General features: G+C 44.7%; 1 protein-coding gene across 2 annotated transcripts in view; it reads left to right on the forward strand.

Annotated features, from left to right (window-relative positions):
* Positions 1-7,379: 7,379 nt before the first annotated feature.
* The window catches only part of LOC138468025 (fibrillin-2-like), a 691,910-nt gene continuing 674,548 nt past the window's right edge, over positions 7,380-24,741 (forward strand). The window contains exon 1 of one of the 2 annotated variants that reach the window (XM_069608420.1): positions 7,380-7,540. The gene's annotated coding sequence lies outside the window, so the exon portion shown is untranslated. The remainder of the gene's footprint in view (positions 7,541-24,741) is intronic. The other variant, XM_069608421.1, reaches the window with a different exon arrangement.

The following is a 24,741-nucleotide window of genomic DNA, read 5'->3' on the forward strand; positions in this document are numbered from 1 at the left end:
TGAGAGCATCTGCCATGATGACCCTGTCAAAATCTGGAATCACTACCATTTAATCTCAAATCGGTACTCGGACTGAAGCTGTTTTGTGTCCTCCACCAAGTTGGGATGATTGTGTGTAGCAGCAGGTAGATTGCAGAAATGGTGGGGGAATGAGTTGGGTTTGTTCAGGGGAGGAGTATGCCCATCTTGGGACCGGTATGAGAGATGATTGTAGAGCTGTCCATCGAGAAGATGATTTTAAAGAGCAGGAATATGATTTGTTAGTTAAAATATTAACTAAAAGGGAGAATGTTGGGGTGGTCAGGAAAAGGCCCCAGGATGAAGAGGGGTTCATGTTGCGTGTGCCATATTTGTGACTGTGGATGCAGCGAAATGGGCGCGATGTTGCAATTTTATATGTATTCAGTGTAGTTAAATGTGAATGGGATAAGTTACTTTAAGTGTTTATTTTGTGTTCAAATTGATGCATATTAGATTTGCGCTCACGTCCAAAATGCCAAAACTGCCAAATGAAATATAAAACACGAGCCAGGTTTGGTGTGCTATGAAGTGCCTGGAAACTGAGTGACGGGGAGTTTTGTAATGCACATGCAAAGAAGGGGACTGGCCACAGAAGGCCCACTGTAAAGGATCAACAATATTTATTAAACATGCATGCACACTGCGTTACATGCACAGGGAACCTATAAACGTCTATGTAGTGTGCTTATATGAATTAATTTAGTCTATGCAGTTAGGAGATGCACTTTAAGTGGCTTGGAGAAACTGGTTTTGCAGAGTTTAGAGGCCAAAGGAAGGGTAAATGAGTAACTAATACCTTTGCAAATGGTCAGCTCAGCTAACAAACCAGCCAGGGTCTTTATGACCCGGCAGTATCATGAACGCAGGTGTAATCTCTTTTATGTGCATGGGAGCTTGCAGAAGGGTTTCTGGGATTTGTTTTGACCAGCAATAAACATGGGGTTAAGTAACGCTCGAGGCCAGAGCGAAAAACGCTCAGGGGTTTTAATTTTATTCTCAGGCTGTGCCATGTGTGCGGAAATGGTAGTTATTTAGATTAGAGTGTTGCGGATTGCCAGTAAAGTTTGGGTGCATGAGATAGTTATCACCAGTTCAAAGAGAACCTGTTTATTCTGCTTTCCTCATGTCATTTAAAGTATCCATGCAAACCATGTGCAATTAAATTTAGGGTTAAGAGGTTTCAGGCCAGTTGTACCTGTAATGAATTATGTTTGCATACGAATGTGTAGCCATGTGCTGATGTCACGATCTACCATGGATGAATCTCAAGAAGGCCTGTGCTATGAATATGATCTGAAGATGGAAGTTAAGATATCGATAACCAATGACAAAGGAAGAATTGGAGAAAGGTGGGATATCTTTGTATAGGGTTTGTCCAATTACATGTGGGGGAGGATTGTAATAAAATTTGCGAGATTGTTTTAACTGTTGCAAAAATGTATATAATGTGTCAATTTATGTGGTTCGGCAAGACCTCGGTTAGTTTGACTCTGCGGCATCATCTAGCTCCTCCCCAGCTGATTGTACAGTAAACTTGCTTTATGTGCAAACATGCACTCATTCCTTAAGTGGTGGGCCCACTTGGGGTAAGGTGATTAGGGGCCCATCCATACAGCATTTATGATTATTATCTTATGGAGCAAGATAATTCACAGGTGTTGCATATTAATGGGAGTGGAAGGCTGGTCTTGGTCTTAACCTTTAAAGTGAACTCAGAGAGACCCAGCCTGCAGTAAACTCTGAACATTTTTGTAATAGCTGCCAAAAGAAATTATGACAGTGGGTTTGAGCAACCATGACATAACCATGACATATTAAATCCCTGAGATAGCGTGAACAACGACTGGCAGTTAAGCAGTGTATGTTTCAGGGCCAACACTGTTGGTCTGACCTGATGGACTTGTCAATGTGAAGAACCAGAGTGCCTTCAAAAGGACCCTTCTCCTGTGGGGGAAGTAAAACAACTTCCTTCTGCAAATGTCAACCACTGTGGTAGCAGAGTGACAGGTGTAAGGGTCTGCACTGATGAGTAAGCTAAGCACGGAACCCACTTTTATAAGTGTGTGCTGGTTATCCCTCTATTCAGGGGGTTCTCATCTATAGCTTCTTACTATGGATAAAGATGCCCTCAGGAATGTACCATTTTAGGAAAGCTTTGTTTTGACAGGTCATATTCAGACCTTGTTATTCTACTAAACATTCCTGCCCAGTATACAAATATCCCATAGTAGGTCTACAACACCATGAAGTATTGTATCATCCCCATTTCTGCACATCTAAGGGCATGCATGTGGCATGTGTTCATTCTGTAATGGTCTAGAGATGTCTAATTGGCCTTTAGTGAATCTATGCTACAGCTATACACCATCCCTCTAGAACAGGTACTCAGCACTGTCCGCAGCTACTCGACAGGTCCCCAATACTACCATTCAACAAAATCATACTAATGTGCTTGGTCCCAGGACCAGAGATTAGCCAATGCCACTGGACGGCACTGTCCCACAAGCAGGAACAGACTCCCTCAGCTAAGAAATCAACTGTGTCTAAGGAAAAAGCATAATCATTGTCCGCTCCCAAGTGAACCGCCCCGGGGGGGATCACTTATCTATCCGGTTTACATTATTGACAGAGACGCCACGCATTGCAGGGCCTTCAAAAGAACCATTGACCAAGAACAGACCGTGGAAAGACATACACATCAACTCCCTACCAGAAAGACTGGAAGCAACCAGATCTACCATACCAACAGATGGACCAACAACCACATTGGATGCAAAACTCCACCAAATTCACAACTTGATTATTTTCACACTGGACTGCATTGCCCCTAAAAAACCGTTTTAAAAAGTCTCAGAAAAGAAGCATGCAAAATGATTAACCCCCAGACTAAATCACTTCAAAAAAAAGAAAATTGGAATGCGGAGAACATCTGGTGGAAAAAACAACATACAGACTGGAAAAACTGCCTACCACCAACAGTTATGCCTTTATAGGCTAAAATACTCAAAGCAAAGAAAGCACAATACTCCAAACCCATTGATTCAACAGATCACAGTGAAAGGGAAATGTATAAGATCATCGGAGAATTAGAAAACCCGGCAGCCTGTAATGCAACCCCTATGCCTACACAAGAGCTCTGTGGCCAGATTGCTGCATAGTTCAACCAAAACTTCCTGGACATCTAGGATCACCTTGCCATTAAATGATGCTCCCACCTGCATCACCCAAATCCCACCAATACCTCCCACTACCTGCTTTCTATTGTGTTTCTGCATCTGTCTGCAAGCTACCATTGACTCATGCAACCCATCAAAATCTCCTGAGGATCCTCGTTCCCTGATTTCTTACAAACCAAACATGAAATCTCCAGAGTTAGCGTCCATGTTCTTATTCCTCCTCAATGACTCCCTCAGCCCCAGAAGAGTCCCAGCTCAGTTAAAATCTGCATACATCAGACCTTTTCTCAAAAATCCCAGAACAGACCCATATGACCCAGCCAGCTATTGCCCCATCTCAGACACACCTTTCATCTGGAAACATCTTGCACAATTCATATATTGTCAACTCCGGGACTTTATCGGAACAAGCCAACTCCTGAATGAAGCACGGCACAGTTTTAGACCTTCTACAAGTACAGACCCGGCTCTGTGCTCCATATGGGATACACTTACAAACAATGCAGATAGAAAATCAAAGAGTGCACTCATCCTGCTAGACCTCTTAGCTGCTTTTGACACCATGAGTCATGAGATCCTCCTGAAAAGACTGGAAGATGTTGGCATTAAAAAATCACTACCACAATCCCATGGCCTAACGAGATGGGACGCTGCCCAAACCCATCAACCATACTAAGAAATATTCGAATTAAAATGTACATCATGCTCAGGTCAAAGCCATTGTCAGACGCTGTTTCTGCCAGCTGTGCATGCTACGCCTCATCTTACCTTGTTTAACATCCACTCACAGGGCCATGGCCATCATATGTTCTATAATACTATCCAAACTAGACTATGCAAACAGCCTCTGTCTCAGACTCCCAGATTATGGCAGTTTCACCGGATCCGCCGCCTGACTTCCCGGTGCCACAGGGACATTACAAGTCCCAGCGGAGCGGGAAGTCAGGCGGGGGATTAGGTGAGTCCCCATTCCCGTGGAGTTTAACATGACTCCACAGGAATGGGAACTCTGAAGTCTGCCTACCATGGCCGCTGCGCCCAGACGGGTCAGACCTGCCGGCTGCTGCGGCCCTGGCAGGCAGACTTATAGTGTGGCGTTCCGGAAACAAGGGGGCCTCCACACTCATAATGAAGCCCTACTTCTCAGAATAAAGCGATTTGAACATTTCACGCCAGCATTGCGTACTCTCCACTGGCTGCTCATCAAAAAAAGGGTTAATTTCAAAACATTGTGCTTTGCTCATAGTTCATACCACAGAGTGGACACTTCTTCCTTCAGAAGTAAGTTTATTACTGCACTCCTTTCAGAACACCTAGGTCCAGCAAGGCTGCACTAGTGCTAGTCCACATCTTCACCAAGAAACGGCAAGGAGGATCCCCTTTTTCATTTCAGCCAACCAAACTGTGGAACACCCTACCCAAACCTCCCTGCCTGGAGGAGAGCCACCAGACTTTCAGGCAACATCTCAATAATTGGCTTTTCAACAAACCACTTTGAAAGAAAAGAAAATGAATAGCACCAACTATAAACCGTGCATCAGAAACGTGCACTATTTTACAACAAGCATTTCTTTTTCGAAACTCTTGGCACTACCATCTGCAGGGAACCAAGTTGACTCATGAAACCTCTCCTTTGTGGCACTGGTCCGCACCTTTAATCTCAGTGAAATCTACCACCAAGAGGCAGGAGGTGACAACACCCTCACCCCCTCTCTCCACCCTCCTTATCTCTCAAATAACTCCTCACTACTAAACTCGTGCATCCTTGCACCTCCCTCACTCCTACAGGCGACTACCTAGATCTAGTGTTTTTTAACTGATTCAGACCCTATCCATCGTCTAACAACAACCATGCTCTTACTTTTTGCACTCCACAATCCGGAGGCTGCCCATTTGGCTAACTTGCCAGGTTGGTACCTAACACAAACAACATAAAGATGTGCATATCGACACACAGGCAACAGGTACTTCTAACCTGCATCCATCAACATCAAAGGTTTCTGCATCTGCCTTCGCACTATTCGAGTAACACACCGCACCCTCCTTTCTTACAGCAGCGAGGCCAAGATTATTGGCAGAAGGGCACTAAATGAGACCACTTTCCATTACTTGATAAAGACACTTGTTTCAAGTAGACAGTCTTGTGTGTTGCTTTTATTGTGTCTAGAATTTGCCTTAGTCTTGTTTTAAAAATCACTAGCAAGGATGAGCGAACATGTGCACTTACACAGAATAAATAGCAATATGTAAATAACTAATAGTGGTAACTGAAGTAGGCTATATGATTATTTTCATGCTAGTAGTGTGATTTGCATTTCCTCTGAGAGCTCTGTATAAAATGAATCCTGAAATGAGGCTCTCCCTCCTTACAGACACCTCCATGCAAGCTCTCCACTAGGTTCCCTCTTGGGCAATCGTCTATACCAGGGCAGCATAAATAGAGATTGCCTCCCTCAGGAAGCCAGGACATGCCAAAGGAAAATGTCCTTCTTTTCAGGGATGCACATATATGGAGCCCCTCAGAATGCCCCTACTCTTGACTGCTGGCCACGTCCTTCTATCTTCCCTCGAGTGGCTGTCGTGCCAGCACCCACACCTGAGCACTGCTTGCCGCTGGGCGACATGATCTGAACGTGCCTAGAATGGAGCCTGGGCAGACCGCACACTGAGCTGTAACACACATGGCCAGACCTACAATGCCTAGGAACACATACGCCCAGTCCTCACATGACCAGTAACATTTATGGTCATTACGAGATGGGCAGTATTCTGGTAGTAAATCTGGCGGACTATCACCCAGCGGAATTACAGTTACCACCACTTGGTCCAGCGGAATTACCGGTGGATTACAAGTTGTCATGGTGGAGTTAATCCCCATTTTTTAAGAGTCCATTGGACTCTACAGGGTATTTTTGGCAGATTTACTGCCGCATTATTTCCAGGGTCATACTCGCAGTATGGCAGTGAGGGAAAAGTGGTGGTAATTATGTTACTGCTGCAGCTTGCTTCTGTCACAGTGGTTGATTAGTTAGGCATGTCTGCTAACAGTAGTGACTGTTTTCCTGATTGCCTTTCTTCAACATGTCTTACACTACAGCCTAGGAAATCTTCAAATCCGGTACAGGCATGACCCCTTTGCCACAGGTAGGGTCTTAATGGACCTTGCACCTGCTCCTGTATGCTCTTTGCCTGTTCACCCCCCCTGCCGCCCCCGAATATTTACAAATAAATAAAGGGCGGAAAGCACTTTGCTCCTGCATATATTTATTTAATATTAAATACAGAAACAGGGAACCCTACTTAGAAGATTCCAATGATAATTATGTGTTATTTATATAGCGCCTTAATCCAAAGCGCTTTACAGAGCAGATATTTACATACAATATCACCTAACCGAAATTGGTACTCATTTATCGACCTCAGAAGGATGAAAGGCTGAGTTGGCCTTGCCGGGATTCGAATCGGCGACCTGCAGATCAAGCTCAGATCGCAGCAGCGACCGCTCAACCCGCTGAGCTATCTTTCCCGCACTATAATAAAATTATAATCAATAATAAAGTAAACAGAAACGTACCTCGATAAACGGATCTATGCGTTTTAATTGAATTTTAGATGGCTGCATTTTTTTACCACAGAATGTGGGTGGTAACCTCTTATACCCCGCGCAAACCCTACCAAGATTGTTAGACCCCAACTCAACATCTACTTTTTGTGGTTAAAAAATAATTTAAGGAAAACTATTTCGACCAGCTGTTTCGTGAATGAAAACAAACAAAACCCGGCAAAGAGCTAACAGGAACATTTTAGTCGTATAGTTGTAATTTTGGGTTGGTTATATAGTATTGGGCCGCATAATGCCTTAGGAAGCAAACGTGGGCGACACTTCATGGGTGAGCGGCATGTGTAAGACACCCATACGTGCACGCAGAATCTAGCACAATGAAACCAAAACAAGGTTTACATTTCAAGTAAAGGTCATTGCTTTTTCCTTGTCATTTTCTGTAAAATGAACTTGGAGGATAGGTTTCCTAGACAGGATCCTACAGGGCCAGCCCTGTTATATAATGAAGATGGGATGTTCCCTCAGCCCCAGGGAAACATCTAAAGTGACAGCCTATTGAAAGCCACCCATTGTCGCCGCGCCTTCTCTCATGCCCCCAGTGGCCTGGATCAGGTCCATGACAAAAGTGCAGAGGAAACTGAAGTGCCAGAACTGAAAGGACAGACGAAGGCAGGTGAGGGGACACTGCTTGCAGCGAGACATCCCAGTCCTGAGCGGGGAGCACAAGCCTGCATCACCGCCAGCGAATCTCTGGAGAAGGCGGTGAGGCAGAGCGCAACAGGTAGGCTGATTTCAATCAAGAAGCATGCGTTCAGGGGGCATTTGGTGCAGTTCACGGGCCAGATTACAGAAACTTTGCCCCGGTGCAAGTGCAAAGTTTGCACGGTATTAGCACTAGGGCAAAGTTTGCCCTATTTTTTGGGACACATTAAAAAACCATTGCACCTCGACAAGTGCAGTTTGGCATATTAAAGGCACCAGGGCTAAAATTGCCCTAGTGCTAAAAGATACATTTTAATGCATTTTTGCATCAGGGCAAAGTATGCCCTAGTGCAAACATGTAGTGAAAATGCATCTTTTTTGCACTAGGGCAATTTTTGCCCTGGTGCTTTTAATATGCCAAACTGCACTTGTGGGGTGCAATGGTGTTTTAATGTGTCCCAGTGTTTTTCAAAAATAGGGCAAACTTTGCCCTAGCGCTAATACCGTGCAAACGTTAGACTTGCACCAGGGCAAAGTTTATGAATGAAGGAGTAGCTTTTTTATCTGTTCATGTGCTGGAGAAACCCATGCAAAAGGGCTTATTCTAAAGCTAGTGCCATCAAAAGAAGAGACAGGGACAGCAAATTGAGGACAGCAGTGAGGCGCCGGCCACACTCTGCAAGTACCTTTAGTGCATGCGATTCCTCTTGTGTGGTTGCCGGTGTGGAAGGTTTTGCAGGAGTGGAAGGCGCACCTGCTGCTTGCTTGTCTGGTTATGGAGGCGGTCTAATGCTGATCTGAGCCTGGTTCTCCTCTTGGCCCATATGCATGGGGACAGGCACATTGTGTTATCTTCCTGCCCCTGAATCTCTGGATCATTTACACCAGGGAGCGAGTAGAAACCGGGAAACCGTCAGAGTTGACAAGCATTGAACCTGGAAATGCAGCACTAGGGAGATCCCACCTCAGGCCCAACACACCTGCACTCTTTCCTGATGACAAAGTAGGATGGCACAAAAGGAAGCTGAGTCCAAGAAGGCTTTTGGTAGAGATGATTGAGACCATTAACATGGACACCCACATGACACTTCACTTAAAGACAGACATGTAGATCCAGCGAGAACCACTGTGTAATTCACTTGCCACAACTGAGTGGCTTGCCTTGCCAACCTAATCCATCCCCAGTTTAAAAAGCACACAAGCTTACTCTGAGTTTAAATATGTTTCTGTTTTAATGTAGCCATTGAACTTGTATTAAATGGTACCACAATTCCATGCTGTTAGATGACACTATTATAGGGACTGGACCATAGTTTGGCATAAAAATGAGTCGCCCAAAGAACAAAGAAAGACACTGTGCAAAAGAGCATGACATTATTAAATCCCTATTTCTGTAGAGACTACTTTGGCAGTGCTGCAAATGTCAATGGCAGTTGTGATCACTCTTGTAAATTGATGTTTGCCCGATTTGATGATATGTCTTTCTATCACCATGCTTGCGATTATCCATACAAACTGTTTTTGATAAAAAAAAGACCAAAAGCAAATGCAGGTTCATCGTTTAGTAAACAAGCTCCAGCCAAGCAAATATTTTGACTTTTGTAGATTGATCATGTTTTTTTAGTTGTCAGGAATTTAGATCTTATGCTCGGGTGCTCACACTCTTTGAAATGTGTTGGCATTTCATGCCCAGGTATTACCATCATTCGACCTGTGTTTCCATGATATGCACTGGCACTCACATCATTTGTCAGGTATACCTGTCACGCACCAGGTATAGCCACTGCAGGCGCAGGTACTCACATCATTTGTCAGGTATACCTGTCACGCACCAGGTATAGCCACTGCAGGCGCAGGTACTCACATCATTTGTCAGGTATACCTGTCACGCACCAGGTATAGCCACTGCAGGCGCAGGTACTCACATCATTTGTCAGGTATACCTGTCACGCACCAGGTATAGCCACTGCAGGCGCAGGTACTCACATCATTTGTCAGGTATACCTGTCACGCACCAGGTATAGCCACTGCAGGCGCAGGTACTCACATCATTTGTCAGGTATACCTGTCACGCACCAGGTATAGCCACTGCAGGCGCAGGTACTCACATCATATTTCAACCATGCCCCCTGATACCAGGGGCGTCATTTAGGGGTCGCCATGAGTCGCAACTGCGACCCCTGTGGTCTCCCTTGCTACCCCTGTAGTCTCCTTGCTACCCCTAAAAAAAAGTAAAAGACACGTTTTTTTTCTTTCTTTTTTTGTGCAAGCTCTTGGGCTGCCGCCAGCACCATGTGGTTCTTTGCTTCAGGAGTGGCTGGATTTCTTGTTCAGGCCTCTTAAAATAAAATGAACAGCGGTTCCACAAGTCTAACACTTTCAGCAGTGACCCTAAATAAGAAAGAATAGGAATACCAAATAATGTGCCTTTCTGGAATTCTATACAATAATTGCTAGACTCATTAAAGGTTTATTTCAGGCACACTTCAGGGGGTGAGTCACTGAATTAGTCTGTTCTTAAACACCTCAACTCAGCTTTTCATCCTTCTGAGGTCGATAAATGAGTAGCAGCACAGGGTGGGTGATATTGTATGTATATTTTATTCGATATAAAGTGGATAAGCGTAAGTGCTATGTAATAACACATCATATCATTTGGCCATGGATGTCTGCTTGCATTCACAATAATTTGGTAATATGGCCTATATACACTCGGAGACGTTTTTTATGGGAGGGCAAAAGGGGCACTTGCCCAGGGCCCCCACCTTGGAGGGGGCCCCACAAGGCTGTCTGAACTAAAGAAGTAAGATTCCTTTGTTCACCAAACTTAAATAGCACACATCAGGATATTTTATGGCATGGTGCTGAGGCTCTAAACCTATTGCCTGCCTGTTTTGGTAAGTACATTCTGCCTCAATCAATTCATTATGTAATGCTTTCTGTGTTCACTGTGGTATTTATAGTTTGTGTGTTCCTTGCGGCACAACTACTGTAGCATTCTTTCCTTCCTGTGGGAATTATGTTGCTCATGTTCAATAGCCACATGTGAAATCCATATGGTAAATTGAGTGCCACACTGGTTCAGAAGTTATCTCAGTGTCTTAAGCACTCATTGCAGAGATATGTGTTCCTATGCAAGATTAGAATAGCACATTCCTCTAAGGCTGGCTGAGCCTTTCCCATTCCTGAGGTTTATAAACCTGCCTGCATATGTACTTGGTCTTGCAGGACAACAGGTGCTATTATCAGCAATATAGCTGCACCATATAGAGGTTGCAATAAAAACGAACATGTCATCCTTTTGGTGAAGGTCTAGAAATGAATTTGTTCAGAAACCTAGGCCAACACCTCCAATGAGGAGCATAAACTGTTAGTCCAAGAGATGAATAAGTATCCAAATTCGGAACCAAAGCATTCATACTTGAATCCTGGCTTTGTCAGCAGAGAATACAGTGATCCTGGTCAAATCAACTAATATCTTGTACATTACTGTACTGCCTTCTGTGAAGTTTGCCTTCTCGTGTGCTAGTGTCATCATTTAGCCCATTACTTGATCTTTCGTAGGCCATTTGAGCGGAAGGGGTGGTAGACAGAAGGGAGCGGACCAGATGGTGCAGGACTCACGACTCGGGCAAGCATATTTTAAAGTCTGCTCGTTTGACGCAAAAAAGGCTATTAATTGTTGTAAAAGTCAAAGCTTTTTCTGCACGTTTAGAAATGACAATTTCATAAACTCAGATTAAATCTGTTAAATCACACTGATTGGCATGTTGGTACTTATATACTTCTCTTGATGATGGAAAGATTGAAGTTAGACTCGTTCTGTGTTTCACCCTTCTATAATATGTTGTTTTTAAAAATGGTCACGCTTTGTGATTGGTAGACTTTCCAAGTCAGTTTTATAAAATTAGATTATTTTAGTTCATGGTAAGAACTAGTAATGAAAGTGTTCAAATGCAGAAATTGCAGAGTTGGCACAAATCCCAGCTTCACCCCATAACCAGTGTGTGTCATACTGGTCATCTAATTTAATCTTGTATTTCCTAGCCTCTCGAAATTGCCAGTCCCTAAACCTTTCAAAATTGTCAGCCCTTCAGAGTGATTTCCTTCTCAGGGTATGATCTTCAAAACAGCCTCACTCATGGTTTCACTGGCTGAAGTGTTGCTTCCACTATAATAATGAGCATTGATATATTGCACACCAAAGGCCCTTATACTTTTTATCTCTAATGGCAACGCTATATGAAAACCATGTCCCACTTATACTCTCAGTCTGTCTGGATACAGACACTTTCCTGGTAGCTTCTTACCTGCATCCACTATCCATGCTATGGTATGTGTAGCTTTCTCCTTCCACCCAATTGGTCTACTCTATTCATGCTTGAGCACGTTTGCATTCTGTGAGACAGCAAATGTAAGTTCTCTGTCTACTCTGGGTTACATGTATCTTTTACATACAGTCCTGCATTAATACTACAGGCTGCATACCTGCCTGGATGCTATTGATAAAAAGTCTCCTGAATCTATTCTAGTAACCTCTTTGTAGACTGATAATGTTGGCCTTCAAATGGTACTTGTTAATCATTCTGATTAGAGCAAGAATGAAGAGGGTAAGGGGACTTAAAGGGAGTAAACATGCTTATTTGTAATGCTGTGAGGCAGCATATCAGCCTATGGGTTGTGATCGCGGTGGGGGGCAGATATTCTTGATCACTTAATACCTTTGGTTTGGTGGAGGCAGGCCCCAAAGATGTCCGTGCCCAGGGCCCCAAAAGTGCTTAAGATGGCCCTGTATACACTGATCTTACCAATACATATGGCGATCCATTCTTGTATGAAATGTATATCACAATATAGTGATATCATAACCATATTTCTCATAGTGTATTTAGGAACAATGCTATGTGATGCCCCTTCCTGTTTTGTCAAGGGGTGAAAGGTTGCGTTCCATCACTTCCCGCGATATTGCTTCGGGGTGGGGTCAAATGACATCACTTCCTGTGATTTCATCAGAGGTCAAGGGTCGTGTGATGTCACTTCCGCTACAACTGGCATTTTGGTTAAATGACGTCGCTGCCTGATACTCAAACCAGTTGCCTTGTAGAAACATCATAGGACCAGGGATTTTCATAGTATGCCAGGTTTTGCACTTGTATGCCCAGATACTTACACCCTGTGCCAAATTATGCTATGAAATACTGAGACATCACCTTCATTTTCCAGTTTTTGCCATCATATTCCCTGGTACTCCAGTCACTTGCTGTTTACTGCCATATCGTCCAGTATTCAAATCATATGGTAGTTAATGCCATCACACACCAGGAATTGTCAACAATGGCATATGTACTCCCACCATGTGCCCTATTTTCCAAATGATGTCTATGTACTCACACAAAGTGGCAAGAATTATCATCATCTTCCTAGCCTCCCCATCATTTGCCAGGCATTGCCATTACATGCTGACTAATGCCATCACATGCCAGGTATCACCACCATATACCTACATATTGACACTATTGCAAGGCATTGGCACCAAGGCTGAGGCACTCACTCTGTTGGCAGGTGTCGGCATCATATGGTCATGTGCTGGCATTGTTTACCAGGCTCTGTCATGATATGCTAAGGTATTCCAGCCATTGCCAGGTAATTACACCAGAGCCAAGCATTGGCATCACAAGCCCAGGTGCACCACTGCAAGATGTTGACATCAGCTTCTATGTAGTTCATTGTATCCGGGGCACACAATAGGAGAGACACGTCTCTTCTCTGCCACAAGGTTGGTGCCACCATCTGGGACTACGCTGATGAGGTGGCAGCAATGCTGCACACTTCTCCCCAGAAGTGGTGCTTGGGAGTATTTGAAGATGGGAGAGGGGCACGTCATCCAGTTGCTTGCCCCACCTCTGTAACTATGAAAGCAGGGCCAAGTAGGCAGTAAGGGCGGGAGGAGATCGGGGATGTTCTAGTATGATGATCTAATAACCTCCTAAATTCCCCTCCCCAACCCACACTCCGGCTACACTTCCAAATCCAGCGAGGTCAGGTAGGAAGGCAAGGCAGAAGTAGAGAGTGGCTTGGAAGGCTGGCTGGGAGCTTTGGAAAGACAGGAGCACACAGAAGATGAGGGGTGGAGAGATAATATTGACTCACTATCCACGGATATGCGGCAGCTCTTTGGAGTACTTCCACACAGCAGGGCGTGGCATGCAGGGACAAGGGATTCATTTACCGCTTCTATCTACCGGGAGGAGCACAAAGGGCACCTGGAAAGCCACGCAGAGTCCTGTTATGGGTGTTGAGGCCAGGGTTGGACTGGGAGAATAAATAAGCCTGGGCAGCAAAAAATAAAGTGGGCCACAATAAGAAAAGTAGCCTACCTCCCCAAATTCCAGCAAACTGCGTCCTTTCTCAGTAAACTAGTTGGAAGATGGTGTAAAAGGTAGCACTGCGCTCATTTGTGGTTATTGTATTTAATGACTAATGAAAAGATTGGGGAAAACCAGGTTTACAATTCCTATAAAATACAATCTTTGTTATCCGACACCATTAAGACCCAAATGAGGCCCCAATGAGGCTGGATAAGTAAGTATGCAGGTAACCAAATGTCAGATATCTGGGAGGCAGATAGCCAGTTAACAGAGTAAAAGGCTGGATGACACACCTTCCTGCCCTTCTATGCTCTGTTTGTTGTACACTACAATCGAGTCATTCAGCTATCTGTCAGAGGAACTGAGCTATTTACCATTTGTTACCTGGAACTGTCTATTTCTGGGAATAAGAGATGCCAGTTAATAGAAAGTGCCATTTCTAGGCATCAAGTTGCATTTTGCTAATTAGTAAATACGAGCCTGTAACTCAGCTGTTTTCTATCCCTTTGCCTACCAGTCTTTCACTTCATAAACATATGGGAGGGAGCGAGGTACAGCAGGTTCAAATGGCCATGATTAGGGCCAGGAACACCTGCTGCTGTATGTGCCAAATGCCATGCGGTGCTCTACCCCTAGTCCTAACATGTCTGCTGATAACCAGGCTCAGGGCGTACAAGGTTGCTGTGATTGAATAGAGTGCAGTGACCTCACACTATTCTCCCAAGAGGCATCCGATTCCTGGCCCTGTGACACCACAGTCTTCCCAAGGTCACATAATAAAGGGTGCTATGCATAAGGGCAAGGCACAGAGGCAAACTGTAGCATCCTGCTTGCTTGCTAAGTGCTTGAGTTCCTGTAGAGTGCTGTGAAAGGAATGTGGAGTCACTGCTGGCCAGGGTTCTCTGTCACTCAGCCATACAGAAAGGTTCATGGGTCCGGGGATTGGCGTCCACAGTCTCTTGCCTAATTTAAGTGTACCCGTAACAAGAACAAAGACTTATCTTGTTCTAGACCTGACGGGTCCTGCTTAGACTCCGTCACTTCTTAGACTGCATGTTGCATTGATATCATGCTTCATAATCTTTCTTCCCAATGTACATTTCACAACCGGCAATTTCAACCCACACTATCTCTATCTGTATACCTAATGGCGCACACACCCACCCACCCAGTGCATGTTGGTAATTGTAGTTCTGTTTTTCCCCATTACAAGTAAGACTAAAATTCTCACAGGGCACAGCCGAAGCGGTAAAGGATTGGCCCTGGGTGCAATTGAGAATGTATGTGAGAGAGAGAGAAAAAGAGAGAGACAGCACTATTATTCATATTGTCCATACATGTTGAGGATATATCCATGTGTATCTGCATCCTGACCTATATACCATGTAAGGATTCATTCAAGTGTAACCTCTGGCTGGGCTGCTGCGTGACCCTGCTGCTTCCTCCTCGCCCTTCGCTATTGAAGGCGCTATCCTCGTCCCCCTCAAGCCATCCTTACTGTTCACTGCACCGTGCAACCACACCTTCCTGTGTCATTTGCGACCCACTTGGAAGCATCTGCTTCCCTTTCCATTCCGAAGAGCCCCAGTAGGCAGGGTCGGACTGGGAAAAAGTGGCCCACCCCTCGCCTCAAAAAGGTGGCCCACGCCTTGCCTCACGACCCTTGACCTCTGATGACGCCACCAGAAATGATGTCATTTGACCTCACCCCAAAGTGACATTCCGGAAAGCGATGAAACACGACCTATCAGCCCTTGACAAAATAGGAAGTGGCATCAAATAGCATTGCACCCAAGTACACTAAATTACTGTGAATCCAAGCAGACGTCCCAGGCCAAATGATAATATGGTATTATATAGCACTTACGCTTAAGCTCTTTTTTATAGAACAAATATGCATACAATATCACCCAACCTGTGTTGGTACTCATTTATCGACCTAAAAAGGATGAAAGCCTTTTTTAAAAAAAAGAAAAATAGAAGAAAACACATTTTTGTTTTCAAACCAGCCCAGTCCTGGCCTGAAACCGGCCCCCAATCCCCAGGGACGATTTCGGCCAGGCCACGCGCCGAAAGGCCAAGGGGCCAATCCGACCCTGCCAGTAGGGCAGCAACTTCCAAGGTGCACTGTTACAGGTGGCCCAATAAAGCAGGAGGGGCAGAGCAATTAGTTGACAGTGGCACATTAACACATTGCCAATAAGACACAGCTAGGGTTCAAGTGCAACATAACCAACACAGCCTCACACTGTCATAGCAGAGGTTCAAGTGCCTGGGATGATATGTGCCCGGAACAAGACACGTAACCACATGTGCCACCAGGCTTGCATACCTTGACAGTGATTGGGAATTTACCATTTTGGCCCCAAAGTCAAGACTGAGACACAAAAGAAGAACGGGCATTCACAAGCTGTCATTCGGACAAGCCTGCCCGTGTCGGAAATCACGGCAAAGAGAGAAGGGGTTCAGTAGCTACAGCAGTGAATTGATAGGGTTCAAGTCTCAGAGATAAAGATGGCCATTAATGATAGACTGCCACAAAAGTGACCCAATTTTACATTTCAGAAAATAGGAGAGGTCGTCATGCCCAGCCTCTTCGAGGCGACATTGGTCCAAGTTCCACAAAAGTGATATGGGATTTTCAAGCCGTTGGTCCAATGTGGTTCAGGTTCAAGTACCAGAAATCGAATAAGGGCATGGACAAGACATTGCTGTGATGAGGCACATAGTGTCTAAGCACTAAGAAATGGTGACCAGGCTTCAAGCCCTAGAATGAATTGCAGAATTTACAAGCTTCTGTTCAGATGTGGCCCAGGGACCATTCCATGAAAGTGATGCTACGTTTTCGATGCACTGTGGTAAGGTCGCGTGGGTTCAAGTCTTGGTGGACGTTGATCACCAGCAATTTTGTCATATGTGGGGCGCATAAACTGGAATTAGGAGGAAAATATAGAGGTGAGCTCAATGGAGTAACACAAAATGTGGGGGTCCCACTGCAAGTCCTACTGAGGACCCCCCCACCGCCAAGCTTCTCAAAGAAGCAAAGGGCGTGCCACAGACTCCAGGGGCCGGCCTCGGCCGCCAGGCATGGCAAAGCACAGATGACCGTGCTGTTGAGGGGATGTACTGAGCACTACACTTGATGAAAGGTGTACACTTTGTAAACTCAAACCTTACATCAAGCACCCAGTTTAAGAACAAGAGAGTGGCGTGGCGTCTGTTCCCTAGCATCCAAAAGTGGCAGCCACCACTGTGCACAACCAGTACAATTATTATGCATATGCTAATAGTTAGCTTTTTGGTGCTGGGGGGGGTGGGTGGATCCGGGGGGGGGGACTGGCATTGTAAACAAATCAAGGTCGGTGGAGGCAGGTGAATATTTTTAGTTGAGGGTCATTAACATCTCTCATGATTTGGTGTGAGCCACCAAGCATAGCAAGGAAGCCATATTGGTGCTCTCTCTGAGAACATGTTTAAAGTCATGCTTTGAAATGATCCATTATATGGAAGAATTTGTAAGAAAAATGGGGTAAAATGACATGCAATTTACTATTCTCTAGGACAATACATGAAAAACTATTGAGTAGATGCTATTACATCAACAGTACATGGGAAGTATTTTTAATGTTGATGATGCCTGTGTCCACAACATATGCGAGCATTGCCATTGTAAGCCACTTTTATGAAGCTGAGGCCATAATCTATCTATGCCAGTATCTGTCACTATAAATACATTTCAGAAAGCTGGAGACACAATCTATGCCAGTATAGTGACTGTATATCACTTTCATGAACAAGCGGCCACAAATTATGCCAGCATAGGGACTGCCACATCACTTTTCTCTGAACATGTGGACACTATGTAGGTTAGCGTAGTGACTGTAAATGTCTCCTGCAAAGCTGCAAAGACAATCTATTTCAGAACCAGTCAATACAAATCACTTCCTTTTTCACCCTCCTCATTAAAAACATGAATGTATCTCTCCTGCACATATGGACAGCATCAGGGCATTTCAACCTTTTCAGGCGAAATGGGCTCAGAGTAGCTCCCCATGTTGGCAGCCCTAAAACACAGCAGCATACTCCTTTAATTCAGGACATTAAATGTGTGCTTTGCAGTGTGCACGTTTCAGAATACCTTTGCTTGTACCTTAAGGCCATCACTTCGCTCAGGCAACGTGCAATACCGAGCAGTGTTTTTTTCACATTATTGCCTTTTTACTCTGGTATCCTGTACATACCTTTTCAGTGAACATTTAATATTTCAGCTCCCCGCAGTCTGTCTGACCCTTTATAATCTACAGCAATTAACCCCCTTGCTACATTCTTTTCACCCCATTATAATAAGCACCTAACAGGTGTATTGGATTGTTTTTTCCAGCTGAAGGGAAGCGCCCCCACAAAGCTATGATGTGGCATACACATAGGCCACAACAGTTTAAACCATGACAAAATGATGAACAGGGTCAAGCAGACGTTTCCTGATTTTTGGACCTGATAAGGGAGACCAGTCCAAGACCGAGGCTATCAATATATACCGTGAAGAGGCAGCCTCACTGAAGCCTCACTCAAGTATGCAGAGGCTTGATTTAACAATAGGACACATTCTTATATATAAAGAAAAACAAAGAAAGCCCTCTGTATATGCGGCGGCACAGGCACGCACACACTTATATTAGTATATATTCACACATATAGCCTTCAAGTTCCAGAATTTTTTTTTTGTTCATTTGCCTGCTAATTGATCACAGAAATTATGAAACAGGTGACAGGTACAGACTGCGAGAACTTCCACCCAGGAAAGTGGGAACATAGGTTCTGCAGATGAAGTGTGGCGTGAAGAACAAATGCTAAAGCTGCTTCTTATATTTATTACACACATTAAAACGCTACAAAAATGAACCAAATAAAGGAGTGCTACAGGTATTACAGGTGTACTTTCTTTTTTTTGCTATTATTTAAAGCATGCATTAGCTGCCGGCCCTGCCTGCACGCAGGAAAGGCAACCGGGCCTTTCAATCCTTCCAGTTGAAATTGGCTCAATACTTAAGGATGGACCCCTCCAGCTGCCCCCCACGTTGGCAATCAGCAGACCGATGAGACTACAAGATACTCTATTCATTCAGGACTTTAAATGTGCGCTTTGCAGTGCACATGCTACAGGCTGCATTTGGTATAACCCTTCTGGAGCCATCCCCTCTCTCGGTATCCAGTAACGCTTTTATAACCTAGTTGCCTTTTTACTCCGCTTTCGTTTATATTAGCCCCTCGATGACAAAGACTAATTGCTTTTCAGTGGACATTTGGTGTTTCAGATCTCTGCTGGCTGCCCATCTCATGATAATCTGCAGCTTTCAACCCCCAGCCCCTGACTTTATCAATTATAATGTATGCATGACAGTTTGTGGTGGTAATGCCCAGGTCCTCCCCTCCTTTACCATGCCCAGCACAGTTTTGCTATGTCCCCTTTTCATTGGCCCTGCTTGTTTTCATATCACACTTTCAAGCACTGGCTGGCTCCCATTGATCAATAACACCCCTTCAGCTGGCCCTGCGAACGCACACATACATGCATACAGGGATGGCATCAGGGCCTTTCAACCTTTTCAAATGAAAGGGGTCTTGAGCCTCAGGGGGCCCACAACAAATGCTCTTGTGTTGCCAGTAAGCAGTCTTATAATACAGTGATAGATTGCATTCTACATTATGTTCGTTCTGGGGCTTTAAATGTGCACTTTGCAGTGCTCACGTTTCAAGCTTCATTTGCTGGACTCCGTCAGGCAGCAAATGAGGTTTGTAACACGACTTCTGCAGAGCACACATTTAAAGCAGAGAAAACAAAACAGTGTTAAAGGTCACCGATTATCACGAGACAGCCAGTCATCAGGGAGCTGAAACACTAAAATCCCACTGAAAAAGTATACATTCTTCTTTGTCAGAAAGGGGCTGATGTGGAGGAACTGGTGTTAAACGACAACCAGGTGATAATAAATTGCCAATTAGTCTCCCTGCTTGTTGGTCGTCTCATGATAAGTGGCAGCTATTAATCCCTGGCTGTATTTGCCTCCATCACTGGTGCAACAGCCACTGAACAGACCAGGCTTTAAGTCCACCACCCCCCCCCTGAAATGTTGGGTTATGTTGACTTGACCTGGTGACCTACAAAGCTGTGGCAGGACAGAAGGGCCAGACAGATAATAAACAGTGTTTGGGGTTGCACTGTTAACAAAAGCCAAGCAATTACTGATGTAAAGCATTTCACTGTAGGCACCTGAATTTCTTATGCATATATTTTTAGGCAATTGACATCGTGATGGGGTGTTAATACTTGTGTGACAGGGGAGTGATTTGAAGGGTAGGGGGACAGAGGGACAGCTCATACTCACAGCAGTCCTTAAGTGTGTATGTTTCAGACACAGAGAGAGTTAACAACTTGTAACATTTGAGCTGCACCAGAATAGTCTCATTAAACTACGTAAAGAAGTTAGAGGGACCCACATAAGAAAGTGTGACCCTCTCCCCAAGTCGCTAAGGTTAGCCCCTCTCAACATTTGAATGGTTAGGGCTCCCCATAACCCCCCAAACCGCATGGTGCACATACAGATGGCTGTCGCCCGATACTGTTTTCCGCTCTGAACAAACAGGAGAGCCCAATCATCATGTTGAAATGGGTCCCCACACTTCTTCAGCCGGGCCTGCATGCATGTATACATGACATATACATTACAAATCTTCCAAACTCAGAAACATACACTGAAACATTCCCAAAAAATACAAACACTTCTTAAACGTACACGTCCGTCTGTCCATTGTGCTGCAGCAACATCACATGCTGCTTCGGGTCTTCGGTCTGGGCACAGGGTGTAGGAATAATGTCAGATGTGCTCTTCACCCGTTGGCCGGCACATGGGTGGGCTCTAGGTTGCATAGCAACCAACAGAGGGAGCTTCCCGCAAAGCACGTGCTCCATGCTGAAAGAAAGAAAATGAAAAAGGTGCCTATTTCATCTTTTTTAAAAAAAAGAAAGCCCGGAGCTCGCTCTTTGTTTTCTTGCGGGGATGTGTGAGTCCCCCCCACTGGGCATGGGACGCATGGGGCCCCCTGCATCACGGGGGATGTGGGGGCCCCAGTTATAACCACAACAGTGATGGGTTGAAGGTTTTGAATGAATCTGAACCACTGGCATTGCTCTCAGCAACCTTCCACACCACCGTTCTTTAGCCCATCTGTGCCATTGCAAAAGGGGTCCAGCCATATGCAAATTAGTCAGGTACTACAACCAATGGTAGCAGCCCACCCCGAACTGCTCAGCCAGGCCCCCTCTGCAGAGAAACACAAGCAACCCCAGGCATGTTTCTGCCTTGTTGAGCCTCCTCAGTAGGGTGCAGCTTGGTTCCCTATGGCACAGTGAGCAAGGGACTCACGTCTGGCCATACCCTCTCTCACATAGTGAGACACACCATAGCCACAAAAGTGATGGGTGGAAGGTTTTGAATGAATCGCTAGACAGCCATAGGCCCAGGCAGCCCCACAGGCAACGTCACTTATCTAATTAATTAGCATGAATGTTCAAGCAGGACAGGGCAGCTGCCTGTGGTGCCATGCCGGCAGGTGACAGCCAGACCAGTGCTGCAACTTGGAAGGCCAGGGCCGGCCTGCTGTGATTGGTCGAAGTGAAGTGTCTTTTCGTCATTTGAATATTCACATACTTCTTTTTGTAAGCCTTATCCTATATCTTTCTTACTCATTTATCATCCACCTGGTCCTGTATGGTCATTTTGTGATGATATTGATATTCTCCTCTCTTGTATACATACTACCCTCTAGTGTTCCCTTTATTCTCTTGGTTGACTTTAACATTCATTTGTCCTCTGCACAGGTAAACCTTCCATTCCTTACAGTTTTTTAATCTTATTTTCTCTCTCCTCTTCTTACACCTCCTTCTCATGTGTCAGGATCATCTCTTGATCTTGATCTTATTTTTACTTCTCTTTCTACCTCTCAAGTTACTGCACTCCCAGTCTATCTTTCTGATCATCATGTTCTCACCTTTTCAGTTTTTCCACTACTTCCAGTATTTGATTCACACCCGTCCGCAATATCTTATCATAGACGGCATCTCCATTCATTCAGCGCTCGTTTGCTCGTGTACATCTATTGTTCCCTCTCACCACTGGTCGAAGTGTATGAAAAGAAGTAGTGGAACTATGTTCCCTACTGGCCTGCACCGCTCCCCACAAACCCCATCGCCACGCCCCCTCCCACGCACAGTACACACTCCAAAAAACATGTGCCTTCTGTTTAGGGGAACGTACAGTTCAGTGCGCTATAAATGCAAGTTTCAACTTCTTCCTACTCTTCTATTTTAAAATGAACCATTCCGGAACTGTTTCTTTTTCAAATGAAAGTATAGGAACAGTAAAACTTAATTAAAAGAAGTAAAGGAGCACCGCTCCCGACCGCTCCCGCCCGACTGCCTCTCACGCTTCCTTTTCTGCCTTGCCTGCTGACGAAGCTGCTACTATTTTATCTTCTTCCCTCATCTCTTCGCTGGATGACCTCTATCCAACTCAAGCTTTTTATGCTTCCCGTAAACGTCCTCAAACCTGGCTTTTTTGCATCTTTGCGCCATGGAGGGGCACTTTGTCATCTAGAATGCCTTTGGTGCAAGTCCAGGTCTGAAGGAGATTGTCAGTCTTATTCTCTTTACCATGTGCTCTATGATGGTCTTTTTCTTTCCGCTAAAAGTTATTGTTTCTCTGATCTTCTGTACTCTCAGTCATCTCACCCCAAAAGTTTATTTCAAACCCTTTCACGTCTCATTTCTCCAGCAATTACTGACCATTCTATGAGTTTGAGGTTATCTAATTTTGGTCTTGCTGTCTTCTTCTCCTCAAAGGTAGCCTCTCTTCGGGCTACCATGGAGTCGTCTATCTCTACGCCTCGTACTATTATTTCATCATTAGCTCCTAAGACTACTATTTCCAGCTTTTCACCCATATCAAATGAGGCCATCTCCCTTGTATTAACCCAAGCCCATCCTACGGCATCTCCATCTGACCCTATTCTACCAGTTCTTATTCCCAAAATCTATCTTTCTCTTGTTTCTTATCTAACATCTTTTTCAACATCTGTCTTATGACGCCTGTTTTTCCTGTCCTTAAAAAACCCTCTACTGATCCCTCTTTGACTTTTAACTTTTGCCCGATTTCTCTTGCGCCGTAGCTATCTAAAATACTTGAACATCTTGTCTATTCTCAAGTTTCTTCTTTTGTTTCCAATAATTCTATTCTTCCTTGTTTCCAATCTGGATTCCACCCTTTTCACTCCACAGAAACTGCACTTGTCTCTGTAACTCACTACTTTCATCTTGCTACTCGAAAAAATCATCTCTGCTTATTCTTTTTTGACCTATCTGCTGCATTCAATACTGTTGATCATTCATTGTTATGTTCATCACTCTCCTCTTTGGGGTTCTCAGGGTCTGTTCTTTCTTGGTTTCAATCCTACCTATCCCAAAGGACCTTTTTGGTCTCCTGGGGTGGGTTGGCATCTGATACTTTTTCACTTGTTCACGGTATTCCCTGGGGCTCAGTTCTCTGCCCTTTCCTTTTTTGCCTCTACCCTTCTCTTGCAGAAGTAATTTAATCTCTGGGTCTTTCCCATCACTTTTATGCGGATGACACTCAACTTTTTCTATCCTTTACTTCCTTTAGTACTGAAATTCACAAAAAACTATCTACATGTCTAATAGCTATTAATTCTTGGATGACGGAACACTTTTTGGTTTCAAACACTACTAAATGGAAGTACGTTTTTCGCCCGTAATACCACTCCAGCCTCCGTTTTTCCTTCTTTTATTTCTTTTCCTCCCTCTCAGCTTCCTATTCCCCCTATGGCTCGTAATCTGGGACTTTATTTTGATTCTGATCTATCCTTTAAGCACCATATTTCTTTATCTTCTCAAGCCTGTATTTCATTTGTGTAACATTCTTAAGGCTCGTCCTTTTTTAATGTCTGATGCTACCAAACGTTTGATCTCTTTGCTGATCTTCTCTCGCCTTTTTTACTGTTCTTTTTCCTTATTTGGTCTTCCTCTATCTCATTCTGCCCCATTGAAATCAATGTTGAATGCTTCTGTTCGTCTACTCTATCTTCTTCCTCTTTGGGTCTATATTATTTCTTCTCTTGGCTGGCTCTCTTTTCATTCACGTCTAAAATTAATTTTCTGTGCCTAGTCTTCAAATCTCTTTATGGTCTTACTCAAATCTATCTTTGTTCTTTGGTATCTTTTTCCACTCCGACCCATTGCCCTCGTTCTCAGTCTCAATTTCTTCTCACAGTTCCTCGCCTTCCTTGTGCTGAATTGTGCCTTCACTCCTTTTCACTACTCGTAACTTCTTACTGGAATTCTCTCCCACTTTCTCTTTGTGCTATTTCTCTATGCTATTTATTTCGCTCTTCACTAAAAACACATCGGGCCTCATTATAAATTTGCCGGTCCGGGAACTACGGTACCGCTAATCTTGCCGGCACAGTATTTCCCAGACCGGCAAACTACAAGTTGTGCTCGCGGGTGCCTTTCTGCCCGACCTGGCGGGCAGATTGGCACCCGCGAGCACAGCATGTCGGATCCACCGACACCGTTATAAACTGTGTAGGTGCATCCAGTGCTTAATTTGTAAAAAAATAAGTGCCAGTGCCCAAAAAATATTGTCCCCGTAATGCCGGGCGTGGCTCTACCCGCAGTGCGGGCGTGGCACCACCCTCAGCGCAGGCACGGCGCAACCCTCAGCGCAGGTGCGCCGGCCGCGCCAGTTCAGTGCTAGACCTACCTAGATCGGCCCACCACCAGCCCATCACACTGCTGCTGCTCCATGTCACATGTTTGGCGCTGCAGCAACTGCTGGCA

The sequence above is a fragment of the Ambystoma mexicanum genome, chromosome 4q (genome assembly GCF_040938575.1).
Source record: "Ambystoma mexicanum isolate Mex_15411 chromosome 4q, UKY_AmexF1_1, whole genome shotgun sequence".
Taxonomy (NCBI): domain Eukaryota; kingdom Metazoa; phylum Chordata; class Amphibia; order Caudata; family Ambystomatidae; genus Ambystoma; species Ambystoma mexicanum.